Genomic DNA, 20,334 nt, shown 5'->3' with positions numbered 1-20,334 from the left:
TTCTGACTGCTTGATTGACTGGCCCCGACCTCCTTTGGGCTGTTAGGCGGCAAATGGAGGGATGCAGTACTGAAAAAGACATTGGCTGGAGCCTGGGGTCACATGGCAACGTGGCAGGAAGTCGGAGAAGGTGAGCAAGCTTGGAGCCATATGTCTCCAGCTGGAGCCTCGACAGGCGGGAGCGCAAGCTATAGCCAGCAGCAGTAGTGGAGGAAATGATGGCAGTTGAGCCACTGCACCAGGCTGAGCCCCTTAGTTGCTCCCGACCCCTAAACCTCAGCCAGAGCTTGCACCTGCATCTGTCTTGTACAAGTGACTTTATTGACAGAGAGCTACTTCACACTACCCTACATGATATTTCGTCTGCCTGCTTGTAGTTTTGCCATCATTACTTCGCTGAGTGTGGCCAGTGCGAAGGCTTTGGAGGATACAAGCTATACTTTGTTGATGGTATAAAACGAAGATCACAAGAGCTTAATAATTAGTGGTCATAACCAGGTATTTGATCAGAAAGGATTACTTTCTAGTAGCAGTGGCAGCCAGTGATAGGTTGGTGCTCCTTGCTAGTAAATCCGTTTGTTGCCTGTGGCTGAGTATCTCTTTGTAGCTTGCTTGTGCTGCTTCCCCTTGCAAGGATAATGCCATCAGTGACTGGGAACCCAAGCAACGCTATTAATATTCAAATATTCAAGCTTTATTATATTTTTGTACCAACCATAAAAGCATCATCATACAGATCAGTGCAAACAGTAACTACCAAACAATGGTCCATGTGCAAAACAGTGCATACAAAGATGTGAAGGTTAACAAGCTAAAAGCAAATGTTCATAGTAGTAAAAGGTTGATAAAGCACCCTAAAAATGCATCTTTATACAGATTTTGTGGACTAATAAGGCTAAGTAATATCCATCCTCTAAATGATGCCAAATTTTTCATAACTATTTCTCATTCTCACTGAGGCTTTTAAAAAACTAACCACACTTAGAGTAATTTCATCAGGGAGAATTTGAAGGAAAATCAGAGTTGGTCGAACTTGGGATAATATAGATAGCTCTGGGGCTCACATTAAACTTACAACATATGAAATGAAGGGTATCCTGTGGAGACAAGCCATTGCAGCCACAGGGCCCCAGACTCTGTCACATCATGCTTTCCTGAGGGACTGCTAGTAAATAGTGAAGCATGTCCAGTTTTAATCTAGTGAGTATGAAACAATTATAAGTGTCAACTACCATTGATTAGTAGGCTCCATATTAAGAACTGTTCTCAATAGGAAATGGTTAAAAACATTTGGATCTGTTCTCTAGCCCAAGCCCTGTGCTGTACGAAATGAGCTTTGAGACCTAACCAATCTGCCTTAACTATACGCTCCGGTGTATGAAATAGTTCACGACTAACTAAAGTCTGCAGAGTGACCATAATGTACCTAATTAAGACTATAATGAAGGGATAAGCAATCTTTTCAGATTTCCCTATTTAGCTTGGCCTCAGGCCTACACCAAATACCCAGCCAATGAGAGAGAGGGTGAAACGCTATGGTGTCCGTAATATAGCCCACTCCCAACTCTTTGTGCACAGAGAAGGTGGGAACACAGTGTGGAACTCTCAAAAGATGGTGTAAAAAAGTGCTCTCCACTGCCTAACTCAACATGCTTGGCATATACCCACATTTCGCTCCTATATACCACCTTAGAAACACATTTGGCTTTGTACCCTTGTAACATGGCCCTCAAAGGTTTTTCCCCATTCACGCTGCCAAATTAAACACAACAGCCTTAGCACGAATAAACTCCTCTTTTTTCTTATTAGCACAAGAGCACTGATTCAAAGAATGGTGAAAAAGTATATCTAAGTAAGAGAATTAGGGGTGGGTGCTTAACTGTCCTCCGTCAGCAGAATTCACAGTTTTGCCACTCTGCTCTCCACCCAGGAATACTGCATATGGGCGTGACCCCCACTGCTGCCCATAACCAGACATCAGGCAGGACACCGAGTACAGGGTGGTGTGATCTTGTATGACACTGCACCTTGTATCTCTACAACCAATGGAGGTACAAGGTGGTTTCACCACTGGATAGAAACCCCAGTTGTCAGTTGAAATAAATAGGTTTGTGACCCCCCCTGCTGCCACCACTCAGGTATCCAAAACCCTCAACGACCAGGGTGTGGTCCTCTCCTGCCAGTTTCAACATCTGGACACCCTGCAGTGCCCAGTGTATAGGATGGTGTGACCCCGTTCCCTGAACTCCAGCAACCAGTTGAACATCAGGCAACCTTCAGAGATATCAGCTTTTGTTACCCATCCTCCTCTCACAAGGTGTACTCTAGGTTGACTCATCCTGCCCCCACTACCCAGGTCACTCTGTAGCATCTGGGTTGATTACCTTCTGCCAGTACCCGAGCACTAGGCAGCGTATATTGTGTTGGGTGGGTGTGCTCACCCCTGTGGTACTTCTGCTTTCGCGGTACTAGGCAACATGGGCTCGAGGACAGATACCCTGCAGGCAAGACATAAAGTCAGGTTGAACTTACACATCCAAGATAAGCAAGCTATTTCTGTGGTAATTTAATTATATGATCTAAATCATTCTGTACGAAGAAAGAAGCTGACTGCATGTGATGGCTCTTGAACGTGTAGTTAGATGCACAATCTGTGGTTAGCATCCCAACTCCGAGTAGAAGACACACATTTTGTAATTATTTAAGTGGAAGACACCCTTGCATGATTTATTATGATTGTTGATTTGAAATCAGTGTTTAAATTCACTAAGTCAAGTACAGCATACTATTTTGTTTTGATAAAATACTTGGATTATTGCAGCTCAAAAGAGGGCCTTAGGTGAGGGTGCTTTTGTACATTGGTTTGAAAATAATCTGCAGTTTGCGCCTGGAATCCTTGGCATTAAGGTATTGAAACATGGTCGAATAACAAGAGAAACACCTATCGGAATGCGGGTTACACAATATCTGCGAGCACATATACTTAAAATTGAGGTGAATGTTGAAAAGGCAGGAACACGTTTCCATTTATCAGGGAGAGTATTCACACTGCCTCTCTGTGAGGCACCAGGACCCCCCTGCTTTTCACCCCAGGATCAAGGATACATATGGCAGAGTTACACCCACACCTCAGATACCTACAATGAACAAAACAAAGAAGAAGAAGGACTGTCTTGCTGGACCCCTGACCTGCACCTGGACACTGCACTCTGAAGGACTGCACCAGCTGCACACTTGGGCTTCACCACTAAAAGGCCTTTGCCTGTCTTCTACTGCTTCAAGAAGGGACTCTCTAGTTGCTACAGGTAGAAAGGAGCTGCCCAGAGTCCCCTGCATCAAGTCCTACAAGAAGAGCCCAGCTGTCCAGCATTCAGTGGCCACTTGAGGATTTTGACCAGGTGCATTCTGGGAATTGAAGTGCCAACTCCCAAGGAGCAACTCAGAGCTTCTGGAACCTTGGATCAAGTTGTAGACACTCTAATGACCCAACAAGGATCTCTGGAAGAAGATCAAGAAGTTTGGAGATATTTGGAGGAACTCCATAAGTTGAAGAGGTGCATTGTGGGATTTGTAGTCCTAGATCCTAACAGGCAAACCTGAGCTTCCGAACTCTTGGCTGGTGCTGTGGACCACTTTCCTATATCAAGAAACACTTCTGAAAGTAAGTGTAACAGTGTTACCTTGTTGGTGACCTGAACTCTGGACTTTGTTCCTGTCCAGTGTGACCTTTTTTAACCCTTTGAGCGCATTTGCTTCTATGCACTAGAAAACATGAACTCTTTAAAAAATCATATCTCTGGTCCCCCTTATCCAATTTTAATCATTTTGGTTTCATTTTAGAGATACAAATATAATGTAACTTTATACATTGGTTTTACATTTTTATTGTGTTTTGTGTTTACTTATTTACTGTTTGTGATTTTTAAATGCTTTACACACTTGTCTACCAAGTTATGCCTTTGTCGCTCGTTGCCAAGCTACCAAGGGTTGAGCAGGGTTTAATTTATTGAGACCTAACTGGACTTAAGTGGGGGTTAGTGGCCTATTGCTAGGTGTAGGTACCTACCTGCCCTTACCAATAAGCCACTTTCCAACAACTCTGAACTATGCTCCAATATTTGGCACCACTTTTCAGCATGCAAGCTTCTACACGAGACTCCCACATATTCCCTCATAAAGCTTTCTTCCACCTCACCCGTTCCAGTTTATACTCATTGCAACAGGTTTCAACAAGGGCAGAGTCCCTACGCCTCACATTCAATGATAGATAGAAAGATAGATAGATAGATAGATAGATAGATAGATAGATAGATAGATAGATAGATAGATAGATAGATAGATAGATAGATAGATAGATAGATAGATAAATAGATAGATAGGTAGATAGATAGGTAGATACATAGATAGACAGATAGAGAGACAGATAGATTAGTTTATTGCTTCAGTTAATTAAAACCATAACAATTTCGCCATTCTACATGATAAAAACGTTCTAAGAAAAGACATATGTTTAAGACAAAGTGTGGATTGAAAGTTTTAATTTTATTGAATTAAATCAATCTTATAAAGTGTCTCACTTGTAATAAAAGATGTGCAAGCCAGGGGTTCAATGTTTTCAATGGGACACATCACTTTATTGCTGTCCTGAATTTAAGATATATTATAAATACCTATAAGTCTTCCAAAGTGTGCGTCCACCTGGCCCACTGAAGCGAACACAAATCATCTTTAAAGCTTTTTAGTGCCCTATGTTGTGGGCCAGAACCATAAACCATTGTGGCTGTGTGCAATTGGAGTAATCTCTGTGTGACCTGGGGGAGATGGAAGGATGCTATTTTGACCGTACACTTACCGGCGCTACAACCCTGAACAACCCTTCTTTTTGCATGGCACGTTCCAAGAACTTGACAAACATACAGCTTAGCTGGGGGTTGTGCGGGCTGAAGCAGGCTACGATTGGGTGCGGGTTGAAACAGGCTCCCCTGCAGGTCCTTATGGCTCTATTTTTCTTCCTTTTAGCATGAACAGTGCCTGCGCTGCTGCAAAATGGTGTTCCTCCATGACGGAGCGTTGGCCAAGGCTGGTAGGTTGCCTAGTCGCATTGTCATCGATTTGTGTTTCAAATGCGGTGCATAGGTGGTAAAAAGATAGGCAGCTGGGTACTGAATTTGGCTTTATTCTCTATAAGCAAAAGTAGTTTGCTGACCTTGTTAGCCCCTCTTGAAAATGAATTGTATGTTGGTGCTGCCTCCCACAGATCCTTGAGTTGTAGTTGGGTAATGATGATTGAAGGTATTTGTTGTAAGCTGAGTGCTGCTCATATTCAAGAGCCTGCCAGAATGCCTCATTCAGTTTATCTGCTGAGTGACTGAGCGGCCGATTTTGTACCATGTTTTAGCCGTCTCTGATCTTGTAGCCAAGTCTTGCTGTACAAGACCGAATTCGAGGCGTACCTGCACCGGGGAGGCAAAGTTTTGTAGTTTGAAGACTCATGTTTTGTCTATCATGAGCTTGTCCTGGCCATGCATTGCTACTCATGCATAGGTTAGTGTGGGAAGCAGTTAGGATGAAATAACTGTTAGCAGAGGGCGGAGTGATAAGTCAGAATTTGCCAAAAGAGAGCATAAATTAGAGCTGGCACTCTTTGAGCAATGTATCTCTTCTGTTTGCAGAAGGACCCCTGAGCATCTAAGATAAATACAAGATAGTTGTAGTGCGGCACCACCATTAGCAAGACATTACTTAAGGCCAGCCTTGATCTGGTGCTGTATCTGCAGCCTACACACATTATTTTTGATTCAATGATTTCCTGCTGGTTGGAGTGAACGTAGTTGGCTTGAATTTTTATGGATCTTTGCAGCCCAATTTTGGTGCAGCTGAGCAGTACCAGGTCGCCTGCCTAGAGTATGTGTGTTAGTGAGATCCCTTCCAGGGGGCAGGGATGAACACTACTGACATCCAAAGCTGGGGTCAGATCTGCCATAAATAGGTTGAACAGGTGTGGGGCAAGCACACAGCCTTGTTTTAAACCAAGGGTTGTGGGGATTTTCCGAGAGAGCCTTGTACCATCAACGATCTTTATGCGTACCCATGTGTCTGAGTATAGGGCAATTATTGCACTGAGAAGTGGGGCTGAGAGACCCCATGGTTTGAGATTGCACCAGAGCAGGTGTCTATTCACTTGATCAAAGGCGGTCTTGAAGTCAATAAAGCCAAGATGTAGTTTCCTGTGCCACCCTCTTCTCTGCTCAATCAGAAAGGAAGTTATTAAAATGTTTGTCATAGTACCCAGCCCTTTCCTGAAGCCTGTTTGGTTAATGGAACAATGTTATGTTTTTCTGACCATGTTGTTAATTCATCAAGGAGCAAGGAGACTATGGTGGTCATTACAACATTGGCGGTAAAAGACGCATACCGCCGTGCAGAAGGCCGCCAACACACCGTCGCGGAAAACCGCCACAGCCATTATGGCCCACAGCACAGAATCCGCCAAAATTCAGACACCCACACAAGTCCGCCACACCAAAGGTCAGTGATAAACTGGCGAAAACAAATCCTCCACCGTCACGCCAACAGAAATACGCCCACACTATCACGACACACGAATCCACGTGGCGGTCTTTCAACCGCGGTATTCCATTGGCGGTACACACCGCCGCTCTCAAAATACACACACTCTTATAAAACACTACCACATTGGACAAGTCGAAATACACACACCTGATACACATACACACACCACTCCCACACCCCCAATACAATATATAACATACACCCACATCACCCACAAACCCCTATGACCAAAAATCACGAACGAAGGCCAGAGAGAGACACCACCATCAACAATACTAGCATCCACAGGCACACAACACCATCACCCACATAACTTCCACGCACCTCACACTACACACCACTACATATCAGCACACTTATCACCCCGCACACCACCCCACACATCACCTACACCACCCCATGGCACGGCAAAGACACCCCAGGTTCTCGGAGGAGGAGCTCAGGGTCATGGTGGAGGAAATCGTCTGGGTAGAGCCACAGCTATTCGGATCACAGGTGCAGCACACCTCCATTGCATGGAAGATGGAGCTATGGCGAAGAATAGTGGACAGGGTCAACGCAGTGGGACAGAACCCAAGAAATCGGGAGGACATCAGGAAGAGGTGGAACGACCTACGGGGGAAGGTGCGTTCCGTGGTCTCAAGACACCACCTTGCGGTTCAGCGGACTGGCGGCGGACTCCCATCTCCTCCCCCACAACTAACAACTTGGGAGGAGCAGGTCTTGGCGATTCTGCATCCTGAGGGCCTCGCAGGAGTAGGAATGGACTCTGGTAAGTCAAATCTTAACTATTACATCCCCACCCTACCTGCATGCCAGCACATACGCCCACCCTCGCCCTCACCCCCATCACTCTAACTCCTAACAAATGTCCCAACATCACAAACCACACATCCTAACCCCAAGCCCTGCATGCAACAAGAAAGCATGGACACCCATCACTAAAGCATGCCCACTGCACATACCCATACACCCCCCTAAATCATCATCACACAAGATCCCACACAGGAATGCAAGCACTGGGGTACACGGTCACCCACCCATTGCACACCATGCCACACACAGATGTAATAAACATACTTTTATACCCCTGCAGGACCCCTACCCAACATCACCGGACTGGAGGGTCCACACATGTCCACACCACCAACCGAAGAGGCCCACAGTGATGACAGCACCTCTGTCCAACTGGATCTAGATGACCAGCCCGGCCCATCGGGGACCTCGGGACAGTCGGTTACCCACACCCAGTCACAGGCCACAACAGACCTTCCCCCCTCTGGAAACACCAGCACAGCACCCACCCAGCGGGCCCATACCTCCGTCCTCAGGACACGTCAACCAGCAGTGTGTCCACCACTACAGGGAACCCAGGCTAACCCACCCCCCCAATAACAACAGGGACCTGGGTGCAGTGGTAGTGGGCACACTGTCCAGGGGACGAAGGCCCAGGAACACAGGGGAACTGGGAGGGCTGCTGTGCGACAAGGGGCGGACAGGCCCAGGGAACCCACTGTCCACGAGGCTCTCTCCTCCATCATGGGAGCCCACCACCACTCCCAGGAGACGATGGCAACTTTACTGGTCAAGTTTCAGGAGACCCAGCGCCTGCAGGAGGAACAGTATATGGGTTCCGCCACAGGACCACCACACCAGCACCCCACCCCCTGCAGAGGGAGAACCACCTCGCAAACGGTCCCTGAGATCCAGGACAAAGACAGAGAACGATGCCAAGACCCCAGAGAAGAAATGAGACCACCCTGATTGTCATCCTACTGTCCCACTTTGTCACCCTGTCCATCCTTAAACTGCCCGAGCTCCACTTCCTATGCCCATTTGGGCAATGCACCTGTGGGACTAATAGACTGGACTCTACCATGGACTTTCCTCCACCATCACCCATCACCATTTTGCTACCCCCTCCAATTTTGAGCACTAAAATAAACACCCTTAAAGCACAAAACAATCTGGAGTCAGTCTGTGATTTCGGAATACTGTGTTAGCAATTGCTGTGGCAAAAAGCTCTTACATTTGTAATGTCAACATACCTATGTCACACAGCTCTAGTCCATGAAGAATCAAAGCAGATGTCACACTGTGGGACCCAGATCTGTGAAATCGTAAGGGAAAGTGACAACTCAGTGACCATACACTGGTGAAAACGACAGACAGTAGAGAGGTAGTAGTGTTTAATTACATGTAGTATACAAGTTTGTATTCTTACCTGTGTTTCACTAGAAATATTGCTGGATCACTGAGTCCCTGTTGTCCAGGTATTCTTCCTCGTCTTCCTCGTCTTCACTGTCCACAGGCTCCACAGCTGCAACAACACCGCCATCTGGACCATCCTCCTGCAGAAAAGGCACTTGTCGTCGCAAAGCCAAGTTGTGAAGCATATAGCAGGCCACGATGATCTGGCACACCTTCTTTGGTGAGTAGAATAGGGATCTACCTGTCATATGGAGGCACCTGAAACTGGCCTTCAGGAGGCCGAAGGTCCGCTCGATCACCCTCCTAGTTCGCCCATGGGCCTCATTGTAGCATTCCTCTGCCCTTGTCCTGGGATTCCTCACTGGGGTCAGTAGCCATGACAGGTTGGGGTAACCAGAGTCACCTGCAAATGGCGTGGGACAACTGTTAGACACACACTAACCTGGAGGGATGTCCCAGACAACCATTCACACTGACTAGCTTCCAGGTGCTCACCTAATAGCCACACACGGTGCCTCTGGAGTTGACCCATCACATATGGATGCTGCTATTCCGCAGGATGTAGGCGTCATGCACTGAGCCAGGGAACTTGGCATTCACATGGGAGATGTACTGGTCGGCCCAAACATTCGATCTGTACATTCATCGAATGATAACTCTTTTGGTTTCTGTACACCTGTTCACTCCTGTGGGGGGGTACCAAAGCCACATGGGTCCCATCAATGGCACCTATAATGTTGGGGATATGTCCCAGGGAATAGAAATCACCTTTCACTGTAGGCAAATCCTCCACCTGAGGGAAAACGATGTGGCTCCGCATGTGTTTCAGCAGGGCAGACAACACTCTGGACAACACTTTGGAAAACATGGGCTGGGACATCCCTGATGCTATGGCCACTGTTGTTTGAAATGACCCACTTGCAAGGAAATGGAGCACTGACAGCACCTGCACATGAGGGGGGATTCCTATGGGATGGCAGATAGCTGACATCAGTCCTGGCTCCAACTTGGTACACAGTTCCTGGATTGTGGCACGGTCAAGCCTGTATGTGATTATCACATGTCTTTCCTCCATTGTCGACAGGTCCACAAACGGTCGGTACACCGGAGGATGCCACCATCTCCTCACATGTTCCAGCGGACGGTGCCTATGAAGGACAACAGCGAGCACAGAGTCAAACAACTCAGAGGTACGTACTCACAGCTTACACAGAACACCAATCATAATCTAAAAAGTGGCCTGTATGTGTTTTGAGTCTAGGCCTAGGTATGTGTGACACAGTTGAAAATGAAGCCATGTGGGCCCCTGAAATGACAGCTGCCTGACCTGTAAAGTGGTTCAATGGGATGTGAGGTAACTGCGCTGGCGTTGTACACCTTCACGGTAGGCGGTCGAAGACCGCGGCGCAATGCTGCATTGGTTAACATTGGACCCTATGGTTCCCAGGAGCCAATGACGATGTACGCCGGCGGTGACGGTACGCACCGCAGCGGACGTGACTGGCATTTTCTATTACTTCAATCACTCAATACCTGATCTTCGACAGGAGAGGACCTACACTGCAAGTGCTGCTGTGACCTCGGTCTGGAAGAGACAATGGCTCGAGTGTCTGGGGAAAGGGCCCCTGCCTTCACATTGGAGGAGTTGGAGAAACTCGTGGATGGGGTCCTCCCCCAGTACACGCTACTCTACAGTCCTCCAGACAAACAGGTAAGTACACTGGGAGCATGCTGTATGGGCTATGCCTGTGTGGAAGGGGGTGGATGTAAGAAGGAAGGGGGGAGAGTGCGGAGTGCATGAAACTGCGGTGAGTGTATGTGCCACATGGCAAGGGTAGGGATGGAGGCCAATCACTTTGACGGTGCAGTTGTTAATAAGTTTCTCTTCCCCCTGTACAAATCATGTAGATCAGCGCCCACCAGAAAAAAATATATTTGGCGTGCCATCGCCAAGGACGTCCGGACCCTGGGGGTCTACCACAGATGGAGCATCCACTGCCGGAAAAGATGGGAGGACATTCGCCGCTGGAGCAAGAAGATGGCGGAGGCTCAGCTGGGGATGGCCTCCCAATGTGGGAGTGGTGCCCGTCGCACCATGACCCCCCTGATGTTCAGGATCCTGGTGGTGGCGTACCCGGAGTTGGATGGGCGTTTGAGGGCATCACAGCAGCCACAAGGGGGTGAGTGCACTGTCATTCTGCTGATTTTGCGCGCAGTGGAGGGGTCTGGGTGGGGGAGGTGGGATGTGGGTTTTCCTAGGCCAGGGCGAGTTCTGTAGGCAAGGTCCCTCCGTAAGGCAGGCCATGTGGCACCCCACCGCACCTCTGTAGAGTGCCAACTACACCTAGTCATGCCCCTGTGTCATCCATGTGTGCAGATGTCGTCCGTAGCCTAGTAGGCCATTTCCCAGGAATTGAACAGTGGAGCCCAAGTGCGCGGCGTAGTGCAAGGCGCTTCTGTGTCTGTCATGTCCGCCAACGGTAGCGGTAATGCATGCGCTCAACATGTCTTTCTTCTGCCCCCCCCCCCCCCCTTTTTGTGGTCTACCTGTTCTTGTGTGCATTAGCATCATCAGGCGGAGGAGCAGTGGCACCGGAGCACGAGGGGGCTGCATCCCACATGGCCATGCAGGGCCACACTACGGAATCGAACTTCACCAGTGGGACGGAGGGCTAGGGGAGCTCCACAGCGGGGACAGGAGCTGAGACCAGTGACACAGACTCATTCTCTGAAGGGAGCTCCCTTGTGGTGGCGGCAGCATCTGTGCCCCCCCACTACAGGTACAGCTGCCACCCCCCTTCCAGCACCGCCCTCCCAGCAGCCCCTCAGCCTTTGCCCCGTGCCCCCTCACCCAGGAGGGTGGGCATCAGCTTCGCCCCAGTGCCCTCAGTGAGGAGGCTATTGACCTCCTCAGGTCCCTCACTGTTGGGCAGTCTACCATTTTGAATGCCATCCAGGGTGTAGAAAGGCAGTTGCAACAAACAGATGCATTCCTGGAGGGCATTCATTCTGGTCAGGCGGCCCTTCAGCGAGCTTTTCAGACTCTGGCCTTAGCACTGATGGCAGCCATTGTCCCTGTCTCTAGCCTCCCCCTCCAACTTCCTCCACCTAGACACAATCCCCTGTACCCCAGCCTATCACAAGCACACCTCTAGACCAGCATGCACACACATCAACACGCAAGGGAAGCTCAGGCAAACATAAGCACCACACATCCCACAGGCACTTACGCAAGCATCACACACATGCAGACACACCAGCATCCACTGCCTCCACTGAGTCCCCCTCCTCCTCGTCTCCCTCCTCGTCTCCCAGTCTCATCTACACTCACACCTGCATGCACTACCTCTACAGCCAATACTACCATCACCAGCACACCCACCACCACACCCCGCTCATGTGCAGTCACCACCCCCACTACCATTCACACATCCCCTGTGTCCTCTCCCAGTGTGTCTGTGATGCCCCCCCAAGATACACAAACACAGGCACACACCCACCCAACAGCCATTCACCTCACGACAGCCTCCAACTCATGCACCTTCACCCAAAGTCACCAAACGAACACCTCCTACAACAAACAACCTCTTTCTCCACTCCCAAACCCCCTCCAGCTACCCTTCCCAGTGTCTCCCAAAAACTTTTCCTGTCCAACCTTGACCTCTTTCCCACACCTCCCCCACCCCGTCCATCTCCTAGGTCCCGAACTAGCACCTCAGTCACAACATCTCCGCGACCAGTGGTGCCTGTAGTCACCGGAACCTGGAGTGCACCGGCCACAAAGGCAGCCAGTGTGGTACAGAGGCATAGCACAGACAGTCCTCCACCCGTCAAGCATCAGAAGTTGGCCAGTGCCCGGCGGGAGAGGGGGAAGACACCAGCCACCAAAGCCGCTCCCAGGGGTACAGGTGGGTTGTGTGGAGTCAGCTGCGACACCTTCCAAGGTGGGGAAGGGGCACAAGAAACTCAGCAAGTCTGGGAAGAGCAGCACAGCGGAGAAGACCACCATCATCCCTGCTGCTCAGGAGGCCACCGCCAGCACCAGCCCAGCTGCCCAGGAGGTCACCGACACCAGCCCTGCTGCCCAGGAGGCCATCGCCAGCACCAGCCCAGCTGCCCAGGAGGCCAGCACCAGTCCAGCTGCCCAGGAGGCCACCGCCACCAGCCCTGCTGCCCAGGAGGCCACCACCATCACCAGCCCAGCTACCCAGGAGGCCACTGCCAGCACCAGCCCTGCTACCCAGGAGGCCATCGCCACCAGCCCTGCTGCCCAGGAGGCCACCAGCCCAGATGCCCAGGAGGCCACCGCAAGCACCAGCCCCGCTGCCCAGGAGGCCACCGCCAGCACCAGCCCTGCTGCCCAGGAGGCCATCGCCACCAGCCCTGCTGACCAGGATGCCACCGCCACCAGCCCAGCTGCCCAGGAGGCCAGCACCAGCCCAGCTGCCCAGGAGGCCAGCACCAGCTCAGCTGCCCAGGAGGCCACCGCCACCAGCCCTGCTGCCCAGGAGGCCACCGCCACCAGCCCTGCTGCCCAGGAGGCCACCGCTAGCACCAGCCCAGCTGGGACAGAGAGGACCGCCAGCACAAGCCCCACTGGGCCATGAAGGACCGCCAGCACAAGCCCAGCTGGGACAGAGAGGACCGCCAGCACAAGCCCCGCTGGGCCATGAAGAACCACCAGCACAAGCCCCGCTGGGCCATGACGGACCGCCAGCACAAGCCCCGCTGGGACAGAGAGGACCGCCAGCACAAGTCCCCCTGGGCTAGAGAGGACTGCCAGCACAAGCCCCGCTGGGCTAGAGAGGACCGCCAGCACAAGCCCTGCTGGGACAGAGAGGACCGCCAGCACAAGCCCCGCTGGGACAGAGAGGACCGCCAACACAAGTCCCGCTGGAACAGAGAGGACCGCCAGCACAAGCCCCGCTGGGCCATGACGGACCGCCAGCACAAGCCCCGCTGGGACAGAGAGGACCGCCAGCACAAGCCCCCCGGGCTAGACAGGACCGCCAGCACAAGCCCCGCTGGGCTAGAGAGGACCACCAGCACAAGCCCCGCTGGGACAGAGAGGACCGTCAGCACAAGCCCTGCTGGGCTAGAGAGGACTGCCAGCACAAGCCCCGCTGGGACAGAGAGGACTCCCAGCACAAGCCCCGCTGGGACAGAGAGGACCACCAACACAAGCCCCGCTGGGCTAGAGAGGACCGCCAGCACAAGCCCCGCTGGGCTGGAGAGGACCGCCAGCACAAGCCCCGCTGGGACAGAGAGGACCACCAGCAGCTGAGTCACTGCAAAGGAGCCCGCCGCTCCAAGCACCGCTGAACAGGGCACCGCCATCTCAAGCCCCGCTTAACAGGGCACCGCCGTCTCAAGCAACGCTGGCCCATGAGCGCCAAGGGCACTGACTCTACTGAGTCCGTCACGGGTAGAATGAAGCACTCTGGGCACCATGCCCCCTCCAGAACCAGTGGAGAGATCCATCCACTACCTCTGTCCTTAGCAGGATGAAGCACTCTGGGCACAAAGCCCCCTCCAGAACCAGTGGAGAGATCCATCCACTACCTCTGACCTAAGCAGGATGAAGCACTCTGGGCACGCAGCCCCCTCCAGAACCAATAGAGACTGTTATCCACTTTAGAGACTGTGGCTTTGCACTCCCCAGGATATGGCAGTGGGCAACCCACCCACTGTAGAGACTTGAGAGACTGTGGCTTTACACTCCCCAGGATATGGCAGTGGGCAACCCACCCACTGTAAAGACTTGTGAGACTGTGGCTTTGCACTCCCCAGGATATGGCAGTGGGCAACCCACCCACTGTAGAGAACCTGATACTGTGGGCAGTACTTTGTCCTCCTCTTGTCTGTTGGCGGTGACCGCCGCGCAGTTTGTTTGTACCGCCATGGCGGTCATAGTGTTAAAGTGGCTGTCTTTGTTGGCGGTTTCCGCCACGGTCGTAATTCAAAATTTTTACCCCCGGCCTGTTGGCAGTCTTATTGCCGCTTTAACACCGACCACCAGGGTTGTAATGACCACCATAGTTTTTTGCCTCATACTTCGATAAGGGTGATTACCCTGTAGTCACCTGAATTGTCACTGTTGCCTCCCTTGAAAATTGGGTTTATTATGGAGCCTCACCAGCTCTCAGGGATGCCACCTCCTAGACTTGCTTCCTGATATAAGGAGATTAGTACTTCTGACCAGAAGACAGCCTCTTACCTAAAATTGGCTTGTGGAAGGCTATTGTCCCCGGAGCTCCTTCTCGATGGGCTTTAGGGAGGGCTTGGTGTGTCCTGTCAATGGACAGAGTGAGGTTGATCATCTCCCCATCGTCCAGCGAGAGGATGTTTCAGGTGTCACAGGTGTCCATGCTGCCGATTGGGGGGTATTACCACAGGGGTGGCACTTCGCTGTGAAAATTGTCCTAAGATAGCTCACCCAGTTATTTTCAGGGATGTTTGAGTTATTAATTGGGTTCCTCTGGTGTTTAGATTATTAATGATGTCCCAGAATTCCCTTTGGTTTTTTCCTTTTGTGACATGTATTGATTTTAGCCAGAGAGAGCTCTTGCCTTTGGCCTTTTCTTTGTGTATTTGTCTTTTGTACTCTTTCTTTAAGTTCCCCAGTTGTTCCCAGAGTAGCTGATTGCGTGGGCTAGCCTTCAGGCGTCTCACCAGCTTCTTTTGAGCTTTTTAAGAGGTTGGGCTTGTTTTGATTGGCGGGAGGCGGTGGTTTGCTGAATTGGCCGTGATATGTTGCGGGAAGGGTGCTGGTCCAGTATTTTTGCTTGAAATTCTTCATAGGCATCCATTATATGTCCATGATTTTTAAGGCTCTCCAACATCTGCAACTTAGCAGATAAAGAAAAGGCTCCTATTCTGTCCGATGGCCAACTTAACCTCTCCAGGCTTGTGGACTCAATTGAACCAACTTGTTCCAGAGCTGGATCATGCACAGGCAATGAGGACATTATGGTCAGTATTTAGTAGAAATGGTCACTAGATGTGGTGTATTGTATTTAAAATTTCTGTACCAAAGGGATCAGGGGTAGTGTGACTATTGTGTAATCTAAAATGGACCATGAATTAGGGCCGTGGAAGGTGTGGCTAGGTGGAGAGTCATCTGGAAACTTTCTGTTTAGGACCTGTAGTTTAAGGTATTCCAATGACATCACCAACTGTATTCCCTTCTGATCTCAACGAGTGAAGTTCGATGACACCTGTGTCAGAACGTTCCAGTAGGAGTTTTTGGTACTTAATATTTCATCCTCCACTTGAGTGATAATTAAGTTTGAGTTGAAGTCTCCTGTCAGTATGATGAACCAGTCAGAGTGGGTCTGCCAGTAGTATGAAATAATTGTTATTAGCTTATTTATTGCGGCCCGTTTGCGGGGAAAACCGGGATGTGTATAGCCATTAACCATCAACATCAATGGCCTGTAGTTTGAAGTCCAGTTGCTGAGTTTGGGCACTTGGAAGTCCTGGCCTTCTTGTGGCAGTTTTCTATATCCTTTTTCAGGGTTAATGACAAATAAACTGCTAGACCCCCACTTGGCCTTCCGTGCTGCTTATGCTTAACTGCATTTACTTGAAAGGACATGAAACCCAACAGCGGAAGACCTTGTGGTAACCAAGTTTCCTGTGGTGCGATTATATCCATGTTATGCCAGGCTTTAGGTGGGGAACCTGTTTCCAGCAATGATTGGGCACCTGCTATGTTCCAGGATAGGAGCCTTAGATGTTTCTGAGGAGGACATGCCTGTGATGGTTGTGGTTCTCATGCGAGACGAGGAGCATTAAGGGCCACCGGGAGCCACTCCCATCTAGCTTCGGCCAGTGATGTTTAGATTTGGGTTGGTTGGTTTCTTTGTTAGCTATGATGCCTGGGCAAAACACCTAGGGCACCCCTCTGGACCGTTGTGGGTTGTTCATCCACTACCGTGGAAGTGTCGGAACTTAAAAGCGGAAATGGGTATTTATCCAGCTCTGGCCTGGTTATAGAGATCCCCCAGGTCTCGAAGTTTAATACACATGCCAAAATGTGATCTACTATTTCTGCTGATTCCTAGGCTGTTAGCGTGGCTTCTGGTCAGTTGTTGTCCTTGGCTGGTTGAAATTCTACAAATATTAGCTCTGCAGAGGACAGTGTGTTCAACTTTAAAGAGCCTCACAATGTTCCCTCTATTCAGAATGTCATGATTCCCCTGAGAGGTATAGTGTGGTTGAAACTGCAGTGTGAGGGGAAATCTCTCATGTTGTGATATTTGTGATTGCTGTGGTGATCTGTTGTGTGCAAGTACCATTCTTGGTGTTTTGTGGAGCACAGGAGAATGAGGACGAGGGGTGAAGCCCTCTGAATTGAGCGCCTTATCAGGTATTGAAATTTGGAGTGGAAGGCTTCAATTTCAATGGTGGGAAGTGGCTGCGTGCAGGGTTGACTAGGCGAGATAACTGATTTTGCCACAACAAAGCGGCCATCCATTCCTGCATTGACTATTATTCTGCTGTTTGAAAGAGGGCCAGATGCTTGTGTCGCTGTGTTGATTCTTGGGGCATCTGCGCTGCTGGGTTGGAAGCCTTGGCCAGATGTGTAGCCAGGAGCCAGTGGGTTTAGGGTTTTTGGTTTGGCATTGGCTTGTTGGGCATGTGATCTTCCCAAAGGTGGGGGGATGTGTTGTAAGGTTGTAATTACATTACTTAGCTCCTGATAAGAGGCTAAGGAAGATGCAGTGACCTGAGGTGTTTTTTTCACTGCTGTGGTCTGTGATTAATTGGATTAATTGGATTCTGTTTGGCTGGTTTGGCCTGGATGAGATTGTGCGATAGATATTGTCCTGTTACGGCAGAGCTAGATTGATTATCAGTGTTGTCATGGTCTCCGACCCTATGTTTTAGGGTTGTTCAGTGTCATTTAGGCAGGGTAGCTAGGGGTTGGAAGTGAGCAGTCTGTAGTTTTTGGTCCTTTTGTAAGGCTGTTGCTCCCCAAACCTGGGGGTGGGCTGGTAACAGCCTGGTCTTGTCCTTACATTGGTTTGTTTTGGGGAGGGGGTGTTGTCTGTCATTGACACTGACAGGGATGAATCTGCCTGATCGGACAGGCTACTGCAGTCCTGAACGCTGGTGTCTTTATCAGCACTTTTTGGGGCTGCATGGGCAGGTTGTTTAGCAAATATAGGATATATTTTTTTCCAGATCCGTCCTTGAAGTCAGTTTAGTTCTTCCTGGCTTACCTTAGGCATTTGCGTTTGTCTTTTTGTTAATTTTGGGTGGGAGGGTTTGTTTCTGATCCAGGTTGGCCCTTCCGGTGTAGCTTTCTTGAGGGACGTCTTAGAAGCTGGATTAGTTTGAATACTGGGTATTTGGGAGCCACAAATCAGCTCATGTTGGGCAGCGGCCATTTCAAGCTTATGAGGAGGGCTTGGAGAGCTTGGGGTTGGCGGTGTCATTATTAGTTCCTGATGTCTGACGGGCTGCAGCAATTTGAGAATATTTGACCGGATGTCTGGAAGAACAACTAATTTGTCAGTGATTGGACCACAAGCACATTGCTCTTGAGCTTGGGTGGGGCATGCCTTTGATTTCACAATTAGAGATGTAAGGGTCTCCATTTTCTGGTTGATTCCTGAGATTTGCTCAGCTATTAAGTTCATGATGTCAATCTGTGTGTCCAACTTGTCCGAATGGAAGACTTCACAACATAAATAGAGAGTCCTGAAGAAGCTAACATGGGAAACCAGGGACCACCTAAGCCTTCTCCGCTATTAATCAGCCTTAGGGTGACCCATCCCCCAGGCACTCGCTCCAGCTTAATGCTAAAGTCACTGGGTTATGATCACTAACGGGGCTGAATTTCTACCTTGGTTACACATGAGAAACTTACCTTAGGGCATGAGTTATAGTTAATTGAGGTAACTCTAACTATAACTGGTGAATTTCTTTGACTTTGTGCATTTAAAATGTGAGCCCAACTATAATGTCCCTGGAACCTTTGGTATATATATATATATATATACCATATAACCCCCCCATTTGCACTGATTGCTTCTAAGCTCTATAGCCATTTTTTATTCTCTAAAAATTCAAATCTCAACTTTTACTGGTTGGATTTTTGTCATTTTGCTCTTTGTTAGAAATTGGGTCTTTGGTTGACAGTCAGGTTACCCTCTGTTCAATCAAGGACCCTCACTCTAGTCAGGGTAAAAGAGAATCACCCTCAGCTAACCCATGCTTAGCCCCTTGGTAGCTTGGCAGAGCAGTAGGCTTAACTTCAGAGTGCTAGGTGTAAAGTATTTGTACCAACACACACAGTAACATAATGAAAACACTACAAAATGACACAACACCAATTTTGAAAAATAGGAAATATTTATCTAAACAAAACGAGACCAAAACGAAAAAAAACAACAATACACAAGTCAGGTTATCAATAAAAATGCAAAAAGAGTCTTTAAGTAGTTTTAAACACACACTAGCGCTGCTTGCGTGAAAATGTACCTGGTGCGCGTCAAAAGTAACCCTGCATGGGCGAGTGTGCGTCAAAAAAGGCTTGTGAGGCGTTGATTCCATTCAGGAGTGGGACCGTTCGCCGTTTCTCCTTTCGCCGGGTCAGGGCGCGTCTTTTCTTCTCTCTGCAGGCCTTGTGTTGTTTTTCCACACACAGCGGTACTTGAGTCGGAAATCCAGCTGCACAATGATCCGAAAACCCCGCTGCACAGGTTGTGATCTCCCAGCCTCCGTCAGCGGAGCCGGCAGCGCATCGTTTTTTCAGCCGCAGATCGGAGTCACGTCAATCTCCCCCCCCCCCACGGCGCTCTGTGCGTGGATTTCCTTATCTTTAGGCTGCCAGCTTCTCCTTTCAGGGTCCCAGGAACTGGATGGGCGCCACAGGGCATAGTAGGAGTCTCTTCGGAGACTCTAGGTGCTGGCAGAGAGAAGTCTTTGCTGTCCCTGAGACTTCAAACAACAGGAGGCAAGCTCTAGATCAAGCCCTTGGAGATTTCTTCACAAGATGATAGGCACACAAAGTCCAGTCTTTGCCCTCTTACCATGGCAGAAGCAGCAACTGTAGGATAGCTCCACAAAGCACAGTCACAGGCAGGGCAGCTCTTCTTCCTCAGCTATTCAGCTCTTCTCCAGGCAGAGGTTCTTCTTGGTTCCAGAAGTGTTTTTCTAAAGTCTGTGGTTTTGGGTGCCCTTCTTATACCCAATTTCTCATTTGAAGTAGGCCTATTTCAAAGTAAAGTCTCTTTTGAATGTGAAATCCTGCCTTGCCCAGGCCAGGCCCCAGACACTCAGCAGGGGGTTGGAGACTGCATTGTGTGAGGACAGGCATAGCCCTTTCGGGTGTAAGTGACCACTCCTCTCCTCCCTCCTAGCACAGATGGCTCATCAGGAAATGCAGACTACACCCCAGCTCCTTTTGTGTCACTGTCTAGTGTGAGGTGCAACCAGCCCAACTGTCAAACTGACCCAGACAGGGAATCCACAACCAGGCAGAGTCACAGAAATGGTATAAGCAAGAAAATGCTCACTTTTTGAAAGTGGCATTTTGAA

Source organism: Pleurodeles waltl, chromosome 10 (assembly GCF_031143425.1).
Source record: "Pleurodeles waltl isolate 20211129_DDA chromosome 10, aPleWal1.hap1.20221129, whole genome shotgun sequence".
Lineage (NCBI taxonomy): Eukaryota > Metazoa > Chordata > Amphibia > Caudata > Salamandridae > Pleurodeles > Pleurodeles waltl.
The sequence above is the reverse complement of the archived record's forward strand: the minus strand, read 5'-3'. Positions refer to the sequence as shown.